Raw genomic sequence first — 26,034 nt, 5'->3', positions numbered from 1 at the left:
CCAATTGTGACAGATGGTCAGATTGTGCCAATACAAGAATGTCACATTTAGCCTGATTGTGCCAGCGAGCCTGACTGTGCCACATATCAACAGTTCACATTTAGACTGATTGTGCCAGGTAGCCTGATTGCGACAGGTAGCCTCATTATGTCAGATAACAACATTCCACATCTAGCCAGACTGTGCCAGATATCCTAATTGTACCATATAGCCAAATTGTGATAGATATCCTAATTGCACCAGATAGTCTGATTGTGACAGATACCCTGATTGTGCAAGATAGCAGCATTCCACATTCAGCTTGATTGTGCCAAGTGACCCAATTGTGCCATATACCCTGATTGTGCCAGATAGCCTGATTGTGCCAGATATTAGCATTCCACATCTAGCCTGATTGTGCCAGATAGCCTAATTGTGCCAGATATCCTGATTACGTGAGATAGCCTAACTGTTGCCAAATATCCTGATTGTGCCAGAGAGCCTAATTGTGCCAGATAGCCTAATTGTTCCAGGTAGCCTGATTGTGTTTGAGACTCTAATTGTGCCATATAGCCTTATTGTGCCAGATAACCAAATTGTGCCAGATAGCCTGAATATACGAGAGACCCTAATTGTGCCAGGTAGCCTGATTGTGCAAGATAGCAGTATTCCACATCTAGCTCGATTGTGCCAGATAGCCTAATTGTACCACATAGCCTGTTTGTGTGAGAGACCCTAATTGTGCCAGAGTGCCTTATTGTGCCAGATAGCACAATTGTGCCAGAAAGCCTGATTGAGTGAGATACCCTAATTGTGCCAGATAGCCTGATTGTACCAGATAGCCCAATTATGTCATATAGCCCGATTGTGTGAGAGACCCTTATTGTGCCTGACTGCCTGATTGTGCCAGAGAGCCTGATTGGACCAGAGATCCTAATTGTGCTAAATAGCCTGATTGTGTGAGAGACCGTAAATGTGCCAAAGGGCTGGATTGTGCCAGAGAGCCCAATTGTGACAGTTGGTCAGATTGTGCCAGATAGATGAATGTCACATTTAGCCTGATTGTGCCAGGGAGCCTGACTGGGCCACATATCAGCTGTTCACATTAAGAGTGATTGTGCAAGGTAGCCTGATTGTGCCAGAAAGCTTAGTTATGTCAGATAGCAACATTCCACATCTAACCTGATTGTGCCAGATATCCTAATTGTATCATATGTCCAAATTGTGCCAGATAGCCTAATTGTACCAGATAGCCTAATTGTGCCAGGTAGCCTGATTGTGCCAGAAAGCAGTATTCCACATCTAGCCTGATTGTGCCAGATAGCCTAAATGTGCCAGGTAGTCTGATTGTTGTGAGAGACCCTAATTGTGCCAGATAGCCTGATTGTGCCATGTAGCCCAATTGTGCCAGATAGCCTGATTGTGCAAGATACCCTAATTGTGCCAGGTAGCCTGATTGTGCCAGAAAGCAGTATTCCACATCTAGCCTGATTGTGCCAGATAGCCCAAATGTGCCAGATAGCCTGATTGTGTGACATAATCTAATTGTGCCAGACTGCCTGATTGTGCAGAGAGCCTGATTGTGCCAGATATCCTAATTTTGCGATATAGCCTGATTGTGTGAGAGACCCTAATTGTGCCAGACTGCCTGATTGTGCCAGAGATCCTGATTGTGCCAGATATCCAAAGTGTGCCAAATAGCCTGATTGTGCCAGAGAGCCCGATTGTGCCAGATATCCTAATTGTGCCAGATAGCCTGATTTTGCCAGATAGCAGTATTCCACATCCAGCTCGATTGTGCCTGATAGCCTAATTGTACCAGATAGCCTGTTTGTGTGAGAGACCCTAATTGTGCCAGAGTGCCTTATTGTGCCAGATAGCACAATTGTGCCAGAAAGCCTGTTTGAGTGAGATACCCTAATTGTGCCAGATAGCCTGATTGTACCAGATAGTCCAATTGTGTCATATAGCCTGATTGTGTGAGAGACCCTTATTGTGCCCGAATGCCTGATTGTGCCAGAGAGCCTGATTGCACCTGATATCCTAATTGTGCTAAATAGCCTGATTGTATGAGAGACCGTAAATGTGCCAAAGGGCTGGATTGTGCCAGAGAGCCCAATTGTGACAGATGGTCAGATTGCGCCAGATAGCAGAATTTCACATTTAGCCTGATTGTGCCAGGGAGCCTGACTGGGCCACATATCAGCTGTTCACATTAAGACTGATTGTGCAAGGTAGCCTGATTGTGCCAGAAAGCCTAGTTATGTCAGATAGCAACATTCCACATCTAACCTGTTTGTGCCAGATATCCTAATTGTATCATATTGCCAAATTGTGCCAGATAGACTAATTGTACCAGATAGCATAATTGTGCCAGGTAGCCTGATTGTGCCAGATAGCAGTATTCCACATCTAGCCTGATTGTGCCAGGTAGTCTGATTGTTGTAAGAGACCCTAATTGTGCCAGATAGCCTGATTGTGCCAGGTAACTCAATATTGCCATATATCCTGATTGTACGAGAGACCCTAATTGTGCCAGATAGCCTGATTCTGCCAGATAGCCCAAATGTGCCATATTGCATGATTGTGTGAGAGACCCTATTTGTGCCAGACTGCCTGATTGTGCCAGAGATCCTGATTGTGCCAGATATCCAAAGTGTGCCAAATAGCCTGAGTGTACCAGAGAGCCCGATTGTGCCAGATATGCTAATTGTGCCAGATAGCCTGATTGTGCCAGATAGCAGTATTCCACATCTAGCCTGATTGTGCCAGATAGCCTAAATGTGCCAGGTAGTCTGATTGTGTGAGAGACCCTCATTGCGCCATATAGCCTGATTGTGCCTTATAGCCCAAATGTGCCCTATAGCCTGATTGTGTGACAGAATCTTATTGTGCCAGACTGCCTGATTGTGTCAGAGAGCCTGATTGTGCCAGATATCCTAAATTTGCCAGATAGCCTGATTGTGTGAGAGACCCTAAATGTGCCTGAATGCCTTATTGTGCCAGAGAGCCTGATTGTGCCAGAGAGCCCAATTGTGCCAGAGAGCCCAATTGTACTAGATAGCCTGATTGTTGAGAGACTGTAAATGTGCCAAAAAGCCTGATTGTGCCAGAGAGCCCAATTGTGACAGATGGTCAGATTGTGCCAATAGCAGAATGTCACATTTCGCCTGATTGTGCCAGGGAGCCTGACTGTGCCACATATCAGCAGTTCACATTTAGACTGATTGTTCCAGATAGCCTAATTGTTCCAGGTAGCCTGAATATACGAGAGACCCTAATTGTGCCAGATAGCCTGATTGTGCAAGATAGCAGTATTCCACATCTAGCTCGATTGTACCAGATAGCCGTTGGTACCAGATAGCCTGTTTGTGTGAGAGACCCTAATTGTGGCAGAGTGCCGTATTGTGCCAGATAGCACAATTGTGCCAGAAAGCCTGATTAAGTGAGATACCCTAATTGTGCCAGATAGCCTGATTGTACCAGATAGCCCAATTCTGTCATATAGCCTGATTGTGTGAGGGACCCTTATTGTGCCCGACTGCCTGATTGTGCCAGAGAGCCTGATTGCTCCTGATATCCTAATTGTGCTAAATAGCCTGATTGTGTGAGAGACCGTAAATGTGCCAAAGGGCTGGATTGTGCCAGAGAGCCCAATTGTGACAGATGGTCAGATTGCGCCAGATAGCAGAATATCACATTTAGCCTGATTGTGCCAGGGAGCCTGACTGGGCCCCATATCAGCTGTTCACATTAAGACTGATTGTGCAAAGTAGCCTGATTGTGCCAGAAAGCCTAGTTATGTCAGATAGCAACATTCCACATCTAACCTGATTGTGCCAGATATCCTAATTGTATCATATAGCCAAATTGTGCCAGATAGACTAATTGTACCAGATAGCCTAATTGTGCCAGGTAGCCTGATTCTGCCAGATAGCAGTATTCCACATCTAGCCTGATTGAGCCAAATAGCCTAAATGTGCCAGGTAGTCTGATTGTTGTGAGAGACCCTAATTGTGCCAGATTGCCTGATTGTGCCAGATAGCCCAAATGTGCCACATAGCCTGATTGTGTGAGAGACCCTAATTGTGCAAGACTGCCTGATTGTGCCAGAGATCCTGATTGTGCCAAATATCCAAAGTGTGCCAAATAGCCTGTTTGTGCCAGAGAGCCCGATTGTGCCAGATATCCTAATTGTGCTAGATAGCCTGATTGTGCCAGATAGCAGTATTCCACATCTAGCCTGATTGTGCCAGATAGCCTAAATATGCCAGGTAGTCTGATTGTGTGAGAGACCCTAATTGCGCCAGATAGCCTGATTGTGCCATGTAGCCCAATTGCGCCATATAGCCTGATTGTGTGACAGAATCTAATTGTGCCAGACTGCCTAATTGTGCCATAGAGCCTTATTGTGCCAGATATCCTAATTTTGCCAGATAGCCTGATTGTGTGAGAGACCCTAAATGTGCCCGAATGCCTTATTGTGCCAGAGAGCCCAATTGTGCCAGATATCCTAATTGTACTAGATAGCCTGATTGTTGAGAGACCCTAAATGTGCCAAAAAGCCTGATTGTGCAAGAGAGCCCAATTGTGACAGATGTTCAGATTCTGCCAATAGCAGAATGTCACATTTAGCCTGATTGTGACAGGGAGCCTGACTGTGCCACATATAAGAAGTTCACATTTAGACTGATTGTGCCAGGTAACCTGATTGCGCCAGATAGCCTCAATATGTCAGATACCAACATTCCACATCTAGCCAGATTGGGCCAGATGTCCTAATTGTACCATAGAGCCAAATTGTGATAGATATCCTAATTGCACCAGATAGTCTGATTGTGCCAGATACCCTGATTGTGCAAGACAGCAGTATTCCACATCCAGCCTGATTGTGCCAAGTGACCCAATTGTGCCATATAGCCTGATTGTGACAGAAAGCCTGATTGTGCCAGATATTAGCATTCCACATCTAGCCTGATTGTGTCAGATAGCCTAATTGTGCCAAATATCCTGATTGTGCCAGAGAGCCTAATTGTGCCAGATAGCCTAATTGTTCCAGGTAGCCTGATTGTGTTTGAGACTCTAATCGTGCCATATAGCCTGATTGTGCCAGATTACCCAATTGTGCAAGATAGCCTGATTATACGAGAGACCCTAATTGTGCCAGATAGCCTGATTGTGCAAGATAGCAGCATTCCACATCTAGTCTGATTGTGCCAGATAACCTGATTATGTGAGAGACTCTAATTGTGACATTTAGCCTGATTGTGCCAGGTAACTCAATTTTGCAATATATCCTGATTGTACGAGAGACCCTAATTATGCCAAATAGCCTGATTCTGCCAGATAGCCCAAATGTGACATATAGCCTGATTGTGTGAGAGACCCTAATTGTGCCAGACTGCCTGATTGCGCCAGAGATCCTGATTGTGCCAGATATCCAAAGTGTGCCAAATAGTCTGATTGTGCCAGAGAGCCCGATTGTGCCAGATATCTTAATTGTGCCAGATAGCCTGATTGTGCCAGATAGCAGTATTCCACATCTAGCCTGATTGTGCCAGATAGCCTAAATGTGCCAGATAGCCCAAATGTGCCATATAGCCTGATTGTGTGGCATAATCTAAGTGTGCCAGACTGCCTGATTGTGCTAGAGATCCCGATTGTGCCAGATATCCTAATTTTGCCAGATAGCCTGATTGTGTGAGAGACCCTAAATGTGCCTGAATGCCTTATTGTGCCAGAGAGCCTGTTTGTGCCAGAGAGCCAATTGTGCCAGATATCCTAATTATATTAGATAGCCTGATTGTTGAGAGACCGTAAATGTGCCAAAAAGCCTGATTGTGCCAGAGAGCCCGATTGTGACAGATGGTCAGATTGTGCCAATAGCAGAATGTCACATTTAGCCTGATTGTGCCAGGGAGCCTGACTGTGCCACATATCAGCAGTTCACATTTAGACTGATTGTGCCAGGTAGCCTTATTGCGACAGATAGCCTCATTATGTCAGATAACCACATTCCACATCTAGCCAGATTGCATCAGATATCCTAATTGTACCATATAGCCAAATTGTGATAGATATCCTAATTGTACCAGATAGTCTGATTGTGACAGATACCCTGATTGTGCAAGATAGCAGAATTCCACATCCAACCTGATTGTGCCAAGTGACCCAATTGTGCCATATAGCCTGATTGTGCAAGATAGCATGATTGTGCCAGATATTAGCATTCCACATCTAGCCTGATTGTGCCAGATAGCCTAATTGTACCAGATATCCTGATTACGTGAGATAGCCTAACTGTTGCCAAATATCCTGATTGTGCCAGAGAGCCTAATTGTGCCAGATAGCCTAATTGTACCAGATAGCCTGTTTGTGTGAGAGACCTTTATTGTGCCAGAGTGCCTTATTGTGCCAGATAGCACAATTGTGCCAGAAAGCCTGATTGAGTGAGATACCCTAATTGTGCCAGATAGCCTGATTGTACCAGATAGCCCAATTGTGTCATATAGCCTGATTGTGTGAGAGACCCTTATTGTGCCCGACTGCCTGATTGTGCCAGAGAGCCTGATTGCACCTGATATCCTAATTGTGCTAAATAGCCTGATTGTGTGAGAGACTGTAAATGTGCCAAAGGGCTGGATTGTGCAAGAGAGCCCAATTGTGACAGATGGTCAGATTGCGCCAGATAGCAGAATGTCACAATTAGCCTGATTGGGCCAGGGAGCCTGACTGGGCCACATATCAGCTGTTGACATTAAGAATGATTGTGCAAGGTAGCCTGATTGTGCCAGAAAGCCTAGTTATGTCAGATAGCAACATTCCACATCTAACCTGATTGTGCCAGATATCCTAATTGTATCATATAGCCAAATTGTGCCAGATAGCCTAATTGTACCAGATAGCCTAATTGTGCCAGGTAGCCTGATTGTGCCAGATAGCAGTATTCCACTTCTAGCCTGATTGTGCCAGATAGCCTGAATGTGCCGGGTAGTCTGATTGTTGTGAGAGACCCTAAGTGCGCCAGATAGCCTGATTGTGCCATATAGCCCAATTGCACCAGATAGCCTGATTGTGCAAGAGACCCTAATGGTGCCAGATAGGCTTATTGTGCCAGATAGCCCAAATGTGCCATATAGCCTGATTGTGTGACAGAATCTAATTGTGCCAGACTACCTAATTGTGCCAAATAGCCTGATTGTGCCAGAGAGCCTGATTGTGCCAGATATCCTAATTGTGCCAGATAGCCTGATTGTGCCAGATAGCAGTATTCCACATCTAGCCTGATTGTGCCAGATAGCCTAAATATGCAAGGTAGTCTGATTGTGTGAGATACCCTAATTGCGCCAGATAGCCTGATTGTGCCATATAGCCAAATTGCACCAGATAGCCTGGTTGTGCAAGAGACCCTAATTGTGCCAGATAGCCTGATTGTGCCAGATAGCCCAAATGTGCCATATAGCCTGATTGTGTGACAGAATCTAATTCTGCCAGACTGCCTAATTGTGCCAGAGAACATGAGTGTGCCAGATATCCTAATTTTGCCAGATAGCCTGATTGTGTGAGAGACCCTAAATGTGCCTGAATGCCTTATTGTGCCAGAGAGCCTGATTGTGCCAGAGAGCCCAATTGTGCCAGATATCCGAATTGTACTAGATAGCCTGTTTGTTGAGAGACCTTAAATGTGCCAAAAGGCCTGATTGTGCCAGAGAGCCCGATTGTGACAGATGGTCAGATTGTGCCAATAGCAGAATGTCACATTTAGCCTGATTGTGCCAGGGAGCCTGACTGTGCCACATATCAGCAGTTCACATTTAGACTGATTGTGCCAGGTAGCCTGATTGCGACAGATAGCCTCATTATGTCAGGTAACAACATTCCACATCTAGCCAGATTGCGCCAGATATCCTAATTGTACCATATAGCCAAATTGTGATATATATCCTAATTGTACCAGATAGACTGTTTGTGACAGATATCCTGATTGTGCAAGATAGCAGCATTCCACATCCAGCCTGATTGTGCCAAGTGACCCAATTGTGCCATATAGCCTGATTGTGCCAGATAGCCTGATTGTGCCAGATATTAGCATTCCACATCTAGCCTGATTGTGCCAGGTAGCCTAATTGTGCCAGATATCCTGATTACGTGAGATAGCCTAACTGTTGCCAAATATCCCGATTGTGCCAGAGAGCCTAATTGTGCCAGATAGCCTGATTATACGAGAGACCCTAATTGTGCCAGATAGCCTGGTTGTGCAAGATAGCAGCATGACACATCTAGCCTGATTGTGCCAGATGGCCTGATTATGTGAGAGACTCTAATTGTGCCATATAGCCTGATTGTGCCATGTAACTCAATTTTGCCATATATCATGATTGTGTGAGAGACCCTAAGTGTGCAAGACTGCCTGATTGTGCCAGAGACCTGATTGGGCCAGATATCCAAAGTGTGCCAAATAATCTAATTGTGCCAGAGAGCACGATTGTGCCAGATATCCTAATTGTGCCAGATAGCCTGATTGTGCCAGATAGCAGTATTCCACATCTAGGCTGATTGTGACAGATAGCCTAAATGTGCCAGGTAGTCTGATTGTGTGAGAGACCCTAATTGCTCCAGATAGCCTGCTTGTGCCTTATAGCCCAATTGTGCCAGATAGCCTGATTGTGCAAGAGACCCTAATTGTGCCAGATATTAGCATTCCACATCTAGCCTGATTGTGCCAGAGAGCCTAATTGTACCAGATAGCCTAATTGTTCCAGGTAGCCTGATTGTGTTTGAGACTCTAATTGTGCCATATAGCCTTATTGTGCCATATAACCCAATTTTGCCAGATAGCCTGAATATATGAGAGACCCTAATTGTGACAGATAGCCTGATTGTGCAAGATAGCAGTATTCCACATCTAGTTCAATTGTGCCAGATAGCCTAATTGTACCAGAAAGCCTGTTTGTGTGAGAGACCCTAATTTTGCCAGAGTGCCTTATTGTGCCAGATAGCACAATTGTGCCAGAAAGCCTGATTGAGTGAGTTACCCTAATTGTGCCAGATAGCCTGATTGTACCAGATAGTCCAATTGTGTCATATAGCCTGATTGTTTGAGAGACCCTTATTGTGCCCGACTGCCTGATTGTGCCAGAGAGCCTGATTGAACCTGATATCCTAACTGTGCTAAATAGCCTGATTGTGTGAGAGACCGTAAATGTGCCAAAGGGCTGGAGTGTACCAGAGAGCCCAATTGTGACAGATGGTCAGATTGCGCCAGATAGCAGAATTTCACATTTAGCCTGATTGTGCCAGGGAGCCAGATAGCCCAAATGTGCCCTATAGCCTGATTGTGTGACATAATCTAATTGTGCCAGACTGCCTGATTGTGCCAGAGAGCCTGATTGTGCCATATATCCTAATTTTGCCAGATAGCCTGATTGTGTGAGAGACCCTAATTGTGCCAGACTGCCTGATTGTGCTAGAGATCCTGATTGTGCCAGATATCCAAAGTGTGCCAAATAGCCTGAATGTGCCAGAGAGCCCGATTGTGCCAGATATCCTAATTGTGCCAGATAGCCTGATTGTGCCAGATAGCAGTATTCCACATCTAGCCTGATTGTGCCAGATAGCCTAAATGTGCCAGGTAGTCTCATTGCGTGAGAGACCATAATTGTGCCAGATAGCCTTATTGTGCCAGATAGCCCAAATATGCCATATAGCCTGATTGTGTGACAGAATCTAATTGTGCCAGACTGCCTAATTGTGCCAGAGAGCCTGATTGTGCCAGATATCCTAATTTTGCCAGATAGCCTGATTGTGTGAGAGACCCTAAATGTGCCCGAATGCCTTATTGTGCCAGAGAGCCTGATTGTGCCAGATATCCTAATTGTACTAGATAGCCTGATTGTTGAGAGACCCTAAATGTGCCAAAAAGCCTGATTGTGCCAGAGAGCCCGATTGTGACAGATGGTCAGATTGTGCCAATAGCAGAATGTCACATTTAGCCTGATTGTGCCAGGGAGCCTGACTGTGCCACATATTAGCAGTTCACATTTAGACTGATTGTGCCAGGTAACCTGATTGCGCCAGATAGCCTCATTATGTCAGATAACAACATTCCACATCTAGCCAGATTGCGCCAGATGTCCTAATTGTACCATAGAGCCGAATTGTGATAGATATCCTAATTGTACCAGATAGTCTGATTGTGCCAGATACCCCGATTGTGCAAGACAGCAGCATTCCACATCCAGCCTGATTGTGCCAGATTACCCAATTGTGCAAGATAGCCTGATTATACGAGAGACCCTAATTGTGCCAGATGGCCTGATTGTGCAAGATAGCAGCATTCCACATCTAGCCTGATTGTGCCAGATAGCCTGATTATGTGAGAGACTCTAATTGTGCCATATAGCCTGATTGTGCCAGGTAACTCAATTTTGCCATATATCCTGATTGTACGAGAGACCCTAATTGTGCCAGGAAGCCTGATTTTGCCAGTTAGCCCAAATGTGCCAAATAGCCTGATTGTGTGAGAGACCCTAATTGTGCCATACTGCCTGATTGTGCCAGAGATCCTGATTGTGCCAGATATCCAAAGTGTGCCAAATAGTCTAATTGTGCCAGAGAGCCCGATTGTGCCAGATATCCTAATTGTGCCAGATAGCCTGATTGTGCCAGATAGCAGTATTCCACATCTAGGCTGATTGTGACAGATAGCCTAAATGTGCCAGGTAGTCTGATTGTGTGAGAGACCCTAATTGCGCCAGATAGCCTGATTGTGCCTTATAGCCCAATTGTGCCAGATAGCCTGATTGTGCAAGAGACCCTAATTGTGCCAGATATTAGCATTCCAGATTGTGCCAGATAGCCTAATTGTGCCAGATATCCTGATTACGTGAGATAGCCTAACTGTTGCCAAATATCCTGATTGTGCCAGAGAGCCTAATTGTACCAGATAGCCTAATTGTTCCAGGTAGCCTGATTGTGTTTGAGACTCTAATTGTGCCATATAGCCTTATTGTGCCATATAACCCAATTTTGCCAGATAGCCTGAATATATGAGATACCCTAATTGTGCCAGATAGCCTGATTGTGCAAGATAGCAGTATTCCACATCTAGTTCAATTGTGCCAGATAGCCTAATTGTACCAGAAAGCCTGTTTGTGTGAGAGACCCTAATTTTGCCAGAGTGCCTTATTGTGCCAGATAGCACAAGTGTGCCAGAAAGCCTGATTGAGTGAGATACCCTAATTGTGCCAGATAGCCTGATTGTACCAGATAGTCCAATTGTGTCATATAGCCTGATTGTTTGAGAGACCCTTATTGTGCCCGACTGCCTGATTGTGCCAGAGAGCCTGATTGCACCTGATATCCTAACTGTGCTAAATAGCCTGATTGTGTGAGAGACCGTAAATGTGCCAAAGGGCTGGAGTGTGCCAGAGAGCCCAATTGTGACAGATGGTCAGATTGCGCCAGATAGCAGAATTTCACATTTAGCCTGATTGTGCCAGGGAGCCTGACTGGGCCACATATCAGCTGTTCACATTAAGATTGATTGTGCAAGGTAGCCTGATTGTGCCAGAAAGCCTAGTTATGTCAGATAGCAACATTCCACATCTAACCTGAGTGTGCCAGATATCCCAATTGTATCATATAGCCAAATTGTGCCAGATAGCATATTTGTACCAGGTAGCCTAATTGTGCCAGGTAGCCTGATTGTGAAAGATAGCAGTATTCCACATCTAGCCTGATTGTGCCAGATAGCCTAAATGTGACAGGTAGTCTGATTGTTGTGAGAGATCATAATTGTGCCAGATAGCCTGATTGTGCAAGAGCCCCTAATTGTGCCAGATAGCCTGATTGTGCCAGATAGCCCAAATGTGCCCTATAGCCTGATTGTGTGACATAATCTAATTGTGCCAGACTGCCTGATTGTGCCAGAGAGCCTGATTGTGCCATATATCCTAATTTTGCCAGATAGCCTGATTGTGTGAGAGACCCTAATTGTGCCAGACTGCCTGATTGTGCTAGAGATCCTGATTGTGCCAGATATCCAAAGTGTGCCAAATAGCCTGATTGTGCCAGAGAGCCCGATTGTGCCAGATATCCTAATTGTGCCAGATAGCCTGATTGTGCCAGATAGCAGTATTCCACATCTAGCCTGATTGTGCCAGATAGCCTAAATGCGCCAGGTAGTCTCATTGCGTGAGACACCCTAATTGTGCCAGATAGCCTGATTGTGCCAGATAGCCCAAATGTGCCATATAGCCTGATTGTGTGACATAATCTAATTGTGCCAGACTGCCTAATTGTGCCAGATAGCCTGATTGTGCCAGATATCCTAATTTTGCCAGATAGCCTGAATGTGTGAGAGACCCTAAATGTGCCCGAATGCCTTATTGTTCCAGAGAGCCTGATTGTGCCAGATATCCTAATTGTACTAGATAGCCTGATTGTTGAGAGACCCTAAATGTGCCAAAAAGCCTGATTGTGCCAGAGAGCCCGATTGTGACAGATGGTCAGATTGTGCCAATAGCAGAATGTCACATTTAGCCTGATTGTGCCAGGGAGCCTGACTGTGCCACATATCAGCAGTTCACATTTAGACTGATTGTGCCAGGTAACCTGATTGCGCCAGATAGCCTCATTATGTCAGATAACAACATTCCACATCTAGCCAGATTGTGCCAGATGTCCTAATTGTACCATAGAGCCGAATTGTGATAGATATCCTAATTGTACCAGATAGTCTGATTGTGCCAGATACCCCGATTTTGCAAGACAGCAGCATTCCACATCCAGCCTGATTGTGCCAGATTACCCAATTGTGCAAGATAGCCTGATTATACGAGAGACCCTAATTGTGCCAGATGGCCTGATTGTGCAAGATAGCAGCATTCCACATCTAGCCTGATAGTTCCAGATAGCCTGATTATGTGAGAGACTCTAATTGTGCCATATAGCCTGATTGTGCCAGGTAACTCAATTTTGCCATATATCCTGATTGTACGAGAGACCCTAATTGTGCCAGGAAGCCTGATTTTGCCAGTTAGCCCAAGTGTGCCATATAGCCTGATTGTGTGAGAGACCCTAATTGTGCCAGACTGCCTGATTGTGCCAGAGATCCTGATTGTGCCAGATATCCAAGGTGTGCCAAATAGCCTGATTGTGCCAGAGAGCCCGATTGTGCCAGATATCCTAATTGTGCCAGATAGCCTGATTGTGCCAGATAGCAGTATTGCACATCTAGCCTGATTGTGACTGATAGCCTAAATGTGCCAGGTAGTCTGATTGTTGTGAGAGACCCTAATTCTGCCAGATAGCCTGATTGTGCCATGTAGCCCAATTGTGCCAGATAGCCTGATTGTGCAAGAGACCCTAATTGTGCCAGATAGCCTGATAGTGCCAGATAGCCCAAATGTGCCATATAGCCTGATTGTGTGACATAATCTAATTGTGCCAGACTGCCTGATTGTGCCAGAGAGCCTGATTGTGCCAGATATCCTAATTTTGCCAGAAAGCCTGATTGTGTGAGAGACCCTAATTGTGCCAGACCGCCTGATTGTGCCAGAGATCCTGATTGTGCCAGATATCCAAAGTGTGCCAAATAGCCTGATTCTGCCAGAGAGCCTGATTGTGCCAGATATCCTAATTGTGCCAGATAGCCTGATTGTGCCAGATAGCAGTATTCCACATCTAGCCTGATTGTGCCAGATAGCCTAAATGTACCAAATATCCTGTTTGTGCCAGAGAGCCTAATTGTGCCAGATAGCCTAATTGTTCCAGGTAGCCTTATTGTGTTTGAGACTCTAATTGTGCCATATAGCCTGATTGTGCCAGATTACCCAATTGTGCAAGATAGCCTGATTATACAAGAGACCTTAATTGCGCCAGATAGCCTGATTGTGCAAGATAGCAGCACTCCACATCTAGTCTAATTGTGCCAGATAGCCTGATTATGTGAGAGACTCTAATTGTGCCATATAGCCTGATTGTGCCAGGTAATTCAATTTTGCCATATATCCTGATTGTATGAGAGACCCTGATTGTGCCAGATAGCCTGATTCGGCCAGATAGCCCAAATGTGCCATATAGCCTGATTGTCGAAAGACCCTAATTGTGCCAGACTGCCTGATTGTGCCAGGTAATTCAATTTTGCCATATATCCTGATTGTATGAGAGACCCTAATTGTGCCAGATAGCCTGATTCGGCCAGATAGCCCAATTGTGCCGGATAGCCTGATTGTGCCGGATAGTAGTATTCCACATCTAGCCTGATTGTGCCAGGTAGCCTAAATGTGCCAGGTAGTCTGATTGCGTGAGAGACCCTAATTGTGCCAGATAGACTGATTGTGACAGATACCCTGATTGTGCAAGATAGCAGCATTCCACATCCAGCCTGATTGTGCCAAGTGACCCAATTGTGCCATATAGCCTGATTGTGCCAGATAGCCTAATTGTACCAGATATCCTGATTACGTGAGATAGCCTAATTGTTGCCAAATATCCTGATTGTGCCAGAGAGCCAAATTGTGCCAGATAGCCTAAATGTTCCAGGTAGCCTGACTGTGTTTGAGACTCTAATTGTGCCATATAGCCATATTGTGCCAGATAACCCAATTGTGCCAGATAGCATGAATATACGAGAGACCCTAATTGTGCCAGATACTGATTGTGCAAGATAACAGTATTCCACATTTAGTTCGATTGTGCCAGGTAGCCTAATTGTACCAGGTAGCCTGTTTGTGTGAGAGACCCTAATTGTGCCAGAGTGCCTTATTGTGCCAGAAAGCACAATTGTGCCAGAAAGCCTGATTGAGTGAGATACCCTAATTGTGCCAGATAGCCTGATTATACCAGATAGCCCAATTGTGTCATATAGCCTGATTGTGTGAGAGACCCTTATTGTGCATGACTGCCTGATTGTGCCAGAGAGCCTGATTGCACCTGATATCCTAATTGTGCTAAATAGCCTCATTGTGTGAGAGACCCTAAATGTGCCAAAGGGCTGGATTGTGCCAGAGAGCCCAATTGTGACAGAAGTTCAGATTGCGCCAGATAGCAGAATGTCACATTTAGCCTGATTGTGCCAGGGAGCCTGACTGGGCCACATATCAGCTGTTCACATTAACACATTAAGACTGATTGTGCAAGGTAGCCTGATTGTGCCAGTAAGCCTAGTTATGTTAGATAGCAACATTCCATATCTAACCTGATTGTGCCAGATATCCTAATTGTATCATATAGCCATATTGTGCCAGATAGCCTAATTGTGCCAGATAGCAGTATTCCACATCTAGCCTGATTGTGCCAGATAGCCTAAATATGCAAAGTAGTCTGATTGTTGTGAGAGACCCTAATTGTGCCAGATAGCCTGATTGTGCCATGTAGCCCAATTGTGCCAGATAGCCTGATTGTGCAAGAGACCCTAATTGTGCCAGATAGCCTGATTGTGCCAGATAGCCCAATTGTGCCATATAGCCTGATTGTGTGACATAATCTAATTGTGCCAGACTGCCCGATTGTGCCAGAGAGCCTGATTGTGCCAGATATCCTAATTTTGCCAGATAGCCTGATTGTGTGAGAGACCCTAAATGTCCCCGAATGCCTTATTGTGCCAGAGAGCCTGATTGTGCCAGAGAGCCCAATTGTGCCAGATATCCTAATTGTACGAGATAGCCTGATTGTTGAGAGACCCTAAATGTGCCAAAAAGCCTGATTGTGCCAGAGAGCCCAATTGTGACTGATGGTCAGATTGTGCCAATAGCAGAATGTCACATTTAGCCTGATTGTGCCAGGGAGCCTGACTGTGCCACATATCAGCAGTTCACATTTAGACTGATTGTGCCAGGTAACCTGATTGCGCCAGATAGCCTCATTATGTCAGATAACAACATTCCACATCCAGCCAGATTGCGCCAGATGTCCTAATTGTACCATAGAGCCGAATTGTGATAGATATCCTAATTGTACCAGATAGTCTGATTGTGCCAGATACCCTGATTGTGCAAGACAGCAGCATTCCACATCCAGCCTGATTGTGCCAAGTGACCCAATTGTGCCATATAGCCTGATTGTGCCAGATAGCCTGATTGTGCCAGATATTAGCATTCCACATCTAGCCTGATTGTGCCAGATAACCTAATTGTGACAGATATCCTGATTGTGTGAGATAACCTAACTGTTGCCAAATATCCTGTTTGTGCCAGAGAGCCTAATTGTGCCAGATAGCCTTATTGTTCCAGGTAGCCTGATTGTGTTTGAGACTCTAATTGTGCCATATAGCCTGATTGTGCCAGATTACCCAATTGTGCAAGATAGCCTGATTATACGAGAGACCCTAATTGTGCCAGATAGCCTGATTGTGCAAGATAGCAGCATTCCACATCTAGCCTGATTGTGCCAGATAGCCTGATTATGTGAGAGACTCTAATTGTGCCATATAGCCTGATTGTGCCAGGTAACTCAATTTTGCCATATATCCTGATTGTACGAGAGACTCTAATTTTGCCAGGAAGCCTGATTTTGCCAGTTAGCCCAAATGTGCCATATAGCCTGATTGTGTGAGAGAACCTAATTGTTCCAGACTGCCTGATTGTGCCAGAGATCCTGATTGTGCCAGATATCCAAGGTGTGCCAAATAGCCTGATTGTGCCAGAGAGCCCGATTGTGCCAGATATCCTAATTGTTCCAGATAGCCTGATTGTGCCAGATAGCAGTATTCCACATCTAGCCTGATTGTGACTGATAGCCTAAATGTGCCAGGTAGTCTGATTGTTGTGAAAGACCCTAATTGTGCAAGATAGCCTGATTGTGCCATGTAGCCCAATTGTGTCAGATAGCCTGATTGTGCAAGAGACCCTAATTGTGCCAGATAGCCTGATTGTGCCAGATAGCCCAAATGTGCCATATAGCTTGATTGTGTGACATAATCTAATTGTGCCAGACTGCCTGATTGTGCCAGAGAGCCTGATTGTGCCAGATATCCTAATTTTGCCAGATAGCCTGATTGTGCCAGATATCAGTATTCCACATCTAGCCTGATCGTGCCAGATAGCCTAAATGTGCCAGGTAGTCTGATTGTGTGAGAGACCCTAATTGCGCCAGATAGCCTGATTGTGCCATATAGCCCAATTGTGTCAGATAGCCTGATTGTGCAAGAGACCCTAATTGTGCCAGATATCCTGATTGTGCCAGAGAGCCTAATTGTGCCAGATAGCCTTATTGTTCCAGGTAGCCTGATTGTGTTTGAGACTCTAATTGTGCCATATAGCCTGATTGTGCCAGATTACCCAATTGTGCAAGATAGCCTGATTATACGAGAGACCCTAATTGTGCCAGATAGCCTGATTGTGCAAGATAGCAGCATTCCACATCTAGCCTGATTGTGCCAGATAGCCTGATTATGTGAGAGACTCTAATTGTGCCAGATAGCCTGATTGTGCCATATATCCCAATTGTGCCAGAGAGCCTGATTGTGCCAGATATCCTAATTTTGCCAGATAGCCTGATTGTGTGGGAGACCCTAAATGAGAGACCCTAATTGCGCCAGATAGCCTGATTGTGCAATATAGCAGCATTCCACATCTAGTCTGATTGTGCCAGATAGCCTGATTATGCGAGAGACTCTAATTGTGCCATATAGCCTGATTGTGCCAGGTAATTCAATTTTGCCATATATTCTGATTGTATGAGAGACCCTAATTGTGCCAGATAGCCTGATTCGGCCAGATAGCCCAAATGTGCCATATAGCCTGATTGTGGAAAGACCCTAATTGTGCCAGACTGCCTGATTGTGCCAGAGATCCTGATTGTGCCAGATATCCAAAGTGTGCCAAATAGCCTGATTGTGCCAGAGAGCCTAATTGTGCCAGATATCCTTATTGTGCCAGATAGCCTGATTGTGCCAGATAGCAGTATTCCACATCTAGCCTGATTGTGCCAGATAGCCTAAATGTGCCAGGTAGTCTGATTGTGTGAGAGACCCTAAGTGTGCCAGATAGCCTGATTGTGCCATATAGCCCAATTGCACCAGATAGCCTGATTGTGCAAGAGACCCTAATGGTGCCAGATAGGCTTATTGTGCCAGATAGCCCAAATGTGCCATATAGCCTGATTGTGTGACAGAATCTAATTGTGCCAGACTGCCTAATTGTGCCAAATAGCCTGATTGTGCCAGAGAGCCTGATTGTGCCAGATATCCTAATTGTGCCAGATAGCCTGATTGTGCCAGATAGCAGTATTCCACATCTAGCCTGATTGTGCCAGATAGCCTAAATGTGCAAGGTAGTCTGATTGTGTGAGATACCCTAATTGCGCCAGATAGCCTGATTGTGCCATATAGCCAAATTGCACCAGATAGCCTGGTTGTGCAAGAGACCCTAATTGTGCCAGGTAGCCTGATTGTGCCAGATAGCCCAAATGTGCCATATAGCCTGATTGTGTGACAGAATCTAATTCTGCCAGACTGCCTAATTGTGCCAGAGAACATGAGTGTGCCAGATATCCTAATTTTGCCAGATAGCCTGATTGTGTGAGAGACCCTAAATGTGCCTGAATGCCTTATTGTGCCAGAGAGCCTGATTGTGCCAGAGAGCCCAATTGTGCCAGATATCATAATTGTACTAGATAGCCTGTTTGTTGAGAGACCTTAAATGTGCCAAAAGGCCTGATTGTGCCAGAGAGCCCGATTGTGACAGATGGTCAGATTGTGCCAATAGCAGAATGTCACATTTAGCCTGATTGTGCCAGGGAGCCTGACTGTGCCACATATCAGCAGTTCACATTTAGACTGATTGTGCCAGGTAGCCTGATTGCGACAGATAGCCTCATTATGTCAGGTAACAACATTCCACATCTAGCCAGATTGCGCCAGATATCCTAATTGTACCATATAGCCAAATTGTGATATATATCCTAATTGTACCAGATAGACTGTTTGTGACAGATATCCTGATTGTGCAAGATAGCAGCATTCCACATCCAGCCTGATTGTGCCAAGTGACCCAATTGTGCCATATAGCCTGATTGTGCCAGATAGCCTGATTGTGCCAGATATTAGCATTCCACATCTAGCCTGATTGTGCCAGGTAGCCTAATTGTGCCAGATATCCTGATTACGTGAGATAGCCTAACTGTTGCCAAATACCCGATTGTGCCAGAGAGCCTAATTGTGCCGGATAGCCTAATTGTGCAAGATAGCCTGTTTATACGAGAGACCCTAATTGTGCCAGATAGCCTGGTTGTGCAAGATAGCAGCATGACACATCTAGCCTGATTGTGCCAGATGGCCTGATTATGTGAGAGACTCTAATTGTGCCATATAGCCTGATTGTGCCATGTAACTCAATTTTGCAATATATCCTGATTGTGTGAGAGACCCTAAGTGTGCAAGACTGCCAGATTGTGCCAGAGACCTGATTGTGCCAGATATCCGAAGTGTGCCAAATAATCTAATTGTGCCAGAGAGTCCGATTGTGCCAGATATCCTAATTGTGCCAGATAGCCTGATTGTGCCAGATATCAGTATTCCACATCTAGGCTGATTGTGACAGATAGCCTAAATGTGCCAGGTAGTCTGATTGTGTGAGAGACCCTAATTGCTCCAGATAGCCTGATTGTGCCTTATAGCCCAATTGTGCCAGATAGCCTGATTGTGCAAGAGACCCTAATTGTGCCAGATATTAGCATTCCACATCTAGCCTGATTGTGCCAGATCGCCTAATTGTGCCAGATATCCTGATTACGTGAGATAGCCTAACTGTTGCCAAATATCCTGATTGTGCCAGAGAGCCTAATTGTACCAGATAGCCTAATTGTTCCAGGTAGCCTGATTGTGTTTGAGACTCTAATTGTGCCATATAGCCTTATTGTGCCATATAACCCAATTTTGCCAGATAGCCTGAATATATGAGAGACCCTAATTGTGCCAGATAGCCTGATTGTGCAAGATAGCAGAATTCCACATCTAGTTCAATTGTGCCAGATAGCCTAATTGTACCAGATAGCCTGTTTGTGTGAGAGACCCTAATTGTGCCAGAGTGCCTTATTGTGCCAGATAGCACAATTGTGCCAGAAAGCCTGATTGAGTGAGATACCCTAATTGTGCCAGATAGCCTGATTGTGCCAGATAGCCCAAATGTGCCCTATAGCCTGATTGTGTGACATAATCTAATTGTGCCAGACTGCCTGATTGTGCCAGAGAGCCTGATTGTGCCATATATCCTAATTTTGCCAGATAGCCTGATTGTGTGAGAGACCCTAATTGTGCCAGACTGCCTGATTGTGCTAGAGATACTGATTGTGCCAGATATCCAAAGTGTGCCAAATAGCCTGAATGTGCCAGAGAGCCCGATTGTTCCAGATATCCTAATTGTGCCAGATAGCCTGATTGTGCCAGATAGCAGTATTCCACATCTAGCCTGATTGTGCCAGATAGCCTAAATGTGCCAGGTAGTCTCATTGCGTGAGAGACCATAATTGTGCCAGATAGCCTGATTGTGCCATATAGCCCAAATATGCCATATAGCCTGATTGTGTGACAGAATCTAATTGTGCCATACTGCCTAATTGTGCCAGAGAGCCTGATTGTGCCAGATATCCTAATTTTGCCAGATAGCCTGATTGTGTGAGAGACCCTAAATGTGCCCGAATGCCTTATTGTGCCAGAGAGCCTGATTGTGCCAGATATCCTAATTGTACTAGATAGCCTGATTGTTGAGAGACCCTAAATGTGCCAAAAAGCCTGATTGTGCCAGATAGCCCGATTGTGACAGATGGTCAGATTGTGCCAATAGCAGAATGTCACATTTAGCCTGATTGTGCCAGGGAGCCTGACTGTGCCACATATTAGCAGTTCACATTTAGACTGATTGTGCCAGGTAGCCTGATTGCGCCAGATAGCCTCATTATGTCAGATAACAACATTCCACATCTAGCCAGATTGCGCCAGATGTCCTAATTGTACCATAGAGCCGAATTGTGATAGATATCCTAATTGTACCAGATAGTCTGATTGTGCCAGATACCCCGATTGTGCAAGACAGCAGCATTCCACATCCAGCCTGATTGTGCCAGATTACCCAATTGTGCAAGATAGCCTGATTATACGAGAGACCCTAATTGTGCCAGATGGCCTGATTGTGCAAGATAGCAGCATTCCACATCTAGCCTGATTGTGCCAGATAGCCTGATTATGTGAGAGACTCTAATTGTGCCATATAGCCTGATTGTGCCAGGTAACTCAATTTTGCCATATATCCTGATTGTACGAGAGACCCTAATTGTGCCAAGAAGCCTGATTTTGCCAGTTAGCCCAAATGTTCCATATAGCCTGATTGTGTGAGAGACCCTAATTGTGCCAGACTGCCTGATTGTGCCAGAGATCCTGATTGTGCCAGATATCCAAAGTGTGCCAAATAGTCTAATTGTGCCAGAGAGCCCGATTGTGCCAGATATCCTAATTGTGCCAGATAGCCTGATTGTGCCAGATAGCAGTATTCCACATCTAGGCTGAATGTGACAGATAGCCTAAATGTGCCAGGTAGTCTGATTGTGTGAGAGACCCTAATTGCGCCAGATAGCCTGATTGTGCCTTATAGCCCAATTGTGCCAGATAGCCTGATTGTGCAAGAGACCCTAATTGTGCCAGATATTAGCATTCCACATCTAGCCTGATTGTGCCAGATATCCTGATTACGTGAGATAGCCTAAATGTTGCCAAATATCCTGATTGTGCCAGAGAGCCTAATTGTACCAGATAGCCTAATTGTTCCAGGTAGCCTGATTGTGTTTGAGACTCTAATTGTGCCATATAGCCTTATTGTGCCATATAACCCAATTTTGCCAGATAGCCTGAATATATGAGAGAACCTAATTGTGCCAGATAGCCTGATTGTGCAAGATAGCAGTATTCCACATCTAGTTCAATTGTGCCAGATAGACTAATTGTACCAGATAGCCTGTTTGTGTGAGAGACCCTAATTTTGCCTGATTGTGCCTTATTGTGCCAGATAGCACAATTGTGCCAGAAAGCCTGATTGAGTGAGATACCCTAATTGTGCCAGATAGCCTGATTGTGCCAGATAGCCCAAATGTGCCCTATAGCCTGATTGTGTGACATAATCTAATTGTGCCAGACTGCCTGATTGTGCCAGAGAGCCTGATTGTGCCATATATCCTAATTTTGCCAGATAGCCTGATTGTGTGAGAGACCCTAATTGTGCCAGACTGCCTGATTGTGCTAGAGATACTGATTGTGCCAGATATCCAAAGTGTGCCAAATAGCCTGAATGTGCCAGAGAGCCCGATTGTGCCAGATATCCTAATTGTGCCAGATAGCCTGATTGTGCCAGATAGCAGTATTCCACATCTAGCCTGATTGTGCCAGATAGCCTAAATGTGCCAGGTAGTCTCATTGCGTGAGAGACCATAATTGTGCCAGATAGCCTGATTGTGCCATATAGCCCAAATATGCCATATAGCCTGATTGTGTGACAGAATCTAATTGTGCCAGACTGCCTAATTGTGCCAGAGAGCCTGATTGTGCCAGATATCCTAATTGTACTAGATAGCCTGATTGTGTGAGAGACCCTAAATGTGCCCGAATGCCTTATTGTGCCAGAGAGCCTGATTGTGCCAGATATCCAAAGTGTGCCAAATAGCCTGAATGTGCCAGAGAGCCCGATTGTGCCAGATATCCTAATTGTGCCAGATAGCCTGATTGTGCCAGATAGCAGTATTCCACATCTAGCCTGATTGTGCCAGATAGCCTAAATGTGCCAGGTAGTCTCATTGCGTGAGAGACCATAATTGTGCCAGATAGCCTGATTGTGCCATATAGCCCAAATATGCCATATAGCCTGATTGTGTGACAGAATCTAATTGTGCCAGACTGCCTAATTGTTCCAGAGAGCCTGATTGTGCCAGATATCCTAATTGTACTAGATAGCCTGATTGTTGAGAGACCCTAAATGTGCCAAAAAGCCTGATTGTGCCAGATAGCCCGATTGTGACAGATGGTCAGATTGTGCCAATAGCAGAATGTCACATTTAGCCTGATTGTGCCAGGGAGCCTGACTGTGCCACATATTAGCAGTTCACATTTAGACTGATTGTGCCAGGTAACCTGATTGCGCCAGATAGCCTCATTATGTCAGATAACAACATTCCACATCTAGCCAGATTGCGCCAGATGTCCTAATTGTACCATAGAGCCACATTGTGATAGATATCCTAATTGTACCAGATAGTCTGATTGTGCCAGATACCCCGATTGTGCAAGACAGCAGCATTCCACATCCAGCCTGATTGTGCCAGATTACCCAATTGTGCAAGATAGCCTGATTATACGAGAGACCCTAATTGTGCCAGATGGCCTGATTGTGCAAGATAGCAGCATTCCACATCTAGCCTGATTGTGCCAGATAGCCTGATTATGTGAGAGACTCTAATTGTGCCATATAGCCTGATTGTGCCAGGTAACTCAATTTTGCCATATATCCTGATTGTACGAGAGACCCTAATTGTGCCAAGAAGCCTGATTTTGCCAGTTAGCCCAAATGTTCCATATAGCCTGATTGTGTGAGAGACCCTAATTGTGCCAGACTGCCTGATTGTGCCAGAGATCCTGATTGTGCCAGATATCCAAAGTGTGCCAAATAGTCTAATTGTGCCAGAGAGCCCGATTGTGCCAGATATCCTAATTGTGCCAGATAGCCTGATTGTGCCAGATAGCAGTATTCCACATCTAGGCTGAATGTGACAGATAGCCTAAATGTGCCAGGTAGTCTGATTGTGTGAGAGACCCTAATTGCGCCAGATAGCCTGATTGTGCCTTATAGCCCAATTGTGCCAGATAGCCTGATTGTGCAAGAGACCCTAATTGTGCCAGATATTAGCATTCCACATCTAGCCTGATTGTGCCAGATATCCTGATTACGTGAGATAGCCTAAATGTTGCCAAATATCCTGATTGTGCCAGAGAGCCTAATTGTACCAGATAGCCTAATTGTTCCAGGTAGCCTGATTGTGTTTGAGACTCTAATTGTGCCATATAGCCTTATTGTGCCATATAACCCAATTTTGCCAGATAGCCTGAATATATGAGAGAACCTAATTGTGCCAGATAGCCTGATTGTGCAAGATAGCAGTATTCCACATCTAGTTCAATTGTGCCAGATAGACTAATTGTACCAGATAGCCTGTTTGTGTGAGAGACCCTAATTTTGCCTGATTGTGCCTTATTGTGCCAGATAGCACAATTGTGCCAGAAAGCCTGATTGAGTGAGATACCCTAATTGTGCCAGATAGCCTGATTGTGCCAGATAGCCCAAATGTGCCCTATAGCCTGATTGTGTGACATAATCTAATTGTGCCAGACTGCCTGATTGTGCCAGAGAGCCTGATTGTGCCATATATCCTAATTTTGCCAGATAGCCTGATTGTGTGAGAGACCCTAATTGTGCCAGACTGCCTGATTGTGCTAGAGATACTGATTGTGCCAGATATCCAAAGTGTGCCAAATAGCCTGAATGTGCCAGAGAGCCCGATTGTGCCAGATATCCTAATTGTGCCAGATAGCCTGATTGTGCCAGATAGCAGTATTCCACATCTAGCCTGATTGTGCCAGATAGCCTAAATGTGCCAGGTAGTCTCATTGCGTGAGAGACCATAATTGTGCCAGATAGCCTGATTGTGCCATATAGCCCAAATATGCCATATAGCCTGATTGTGTGACAGAATCTAATTGTGCCAGACTGCCTAATTGTGCCAGAGAGCCTGATTGTGCCAGATATCCTAATTTTGCCAGATAGCCTGATTGTGTGAGAGACCCTAAATGTGCCCGAATGCCTTATTGTGCCAGAGAGCCTGATTGTGCCAGATATCCTAATTGTACTAGATAGCCTGATTGTTGAGAGACCCTAAATGTGCCAAAAAGCCTGATTGTGCCAGAGGGCCCGATTGTGACAGATGGTCAGATTGTGCCAATAGCAGAATGTCACATTTAGCCTGTTTGTGCCAGGGAGCCTGACTGTGCCACATATTAGCAGTTCACATTTAGACTGATTGTGCCAGGTAACCTGATTGCTCCAGATAGCCTCATTATGTCAGATAACAACATTCCACATCTAGCCAGATTGCGCCAGATGTCCTAATTGTACCATAGAGCCGAATTGTGATAGATATCCTAATTGTACCAGATAGTCTGATTGTGCCAGATACCCCGATTGTGCAAGACAGCAGCATTCCACATCCAGCCTGATTGTGCCAGATTACCCAATTGTGCAAGATAGCCTGATTATACGAGAGACCCTAATTGTGCCAGATGGCCTGATTGTGCAAGATAGCAGCATTCCTCATCTAGCCTGATTGTGCCAGATAGCCTGATTATGTGAGAGACTCTAATTGTGCCATATAGCCTGATTGTGCCAGGTAACTCAATTTTGCCATATATCCTGATTGTACGAGAGACCCTAATTGTGCCAAGAAGCCTGATTTTGCCAGTTAGCCCAAATGTTCCATATAGCCTGATTGTGTGAGAGACCCTAATTGTGCCAGACTGCCTGATTGTGCCAGAGATCCTGATTGTGCCAGATATCCAAAGTGTGCCAAATAGTCTAATTGTGCCAGAGAGCCCGATTGTGCCAGATATCCTAATTGTGCCAGATAGCCTGATTGTGCCAGATAGCAGTATTCCACATCTAGGCTGAATGTGACAGATAGCCTAAATGTGCCAGGTAGTCTGATTGTGTGAGAGACCCTAATTGCGCCAGATAGCCTGATTGTGCCTTATAGCCCAATTGTGCCAGATAGCCTGATTGTGCAAGAAACCCTAATTGTGCCAGATATTAGCATTCCACATCTAGCCTGATTGTGCCAGATAGCCTAATTGTGCCAGATATCCTGATTACGTGAGATAGCCTAACTGTTGCCAAATATCCTGATTGTGCCAGAGAGCCTAATTGTACCAGATAGCCTAATTGTTCCAGGTAGCCTGATTGTGTTTGAGACTCTAATTGTGCCATATAGCCTTATTGTGCCATATAACCCAATTTTGCCAGATAG

Source organism: Ambystoma mexicanum, chromosome 6q (genome assembly GCF_040938575.1).
Source record: "Ambystoma mexicanum isolate Mex_15411 chromosome 6q, UKY_AmexF1_1, whole genome shotgun sequence".
In the NCBI taxonomy this organism is placed as follows: domain Eukaryota; kingdom Metazoa; phylum Chordata; class Amphibia; order Caudata; family Ambystomatidae; genus Ambystoma; species Ambystoma mexicanum.
The sequence above is the reverse complement of the archived record's forward strand: the minus strand, read 5'-3'. Positions refer to the sequence as shown.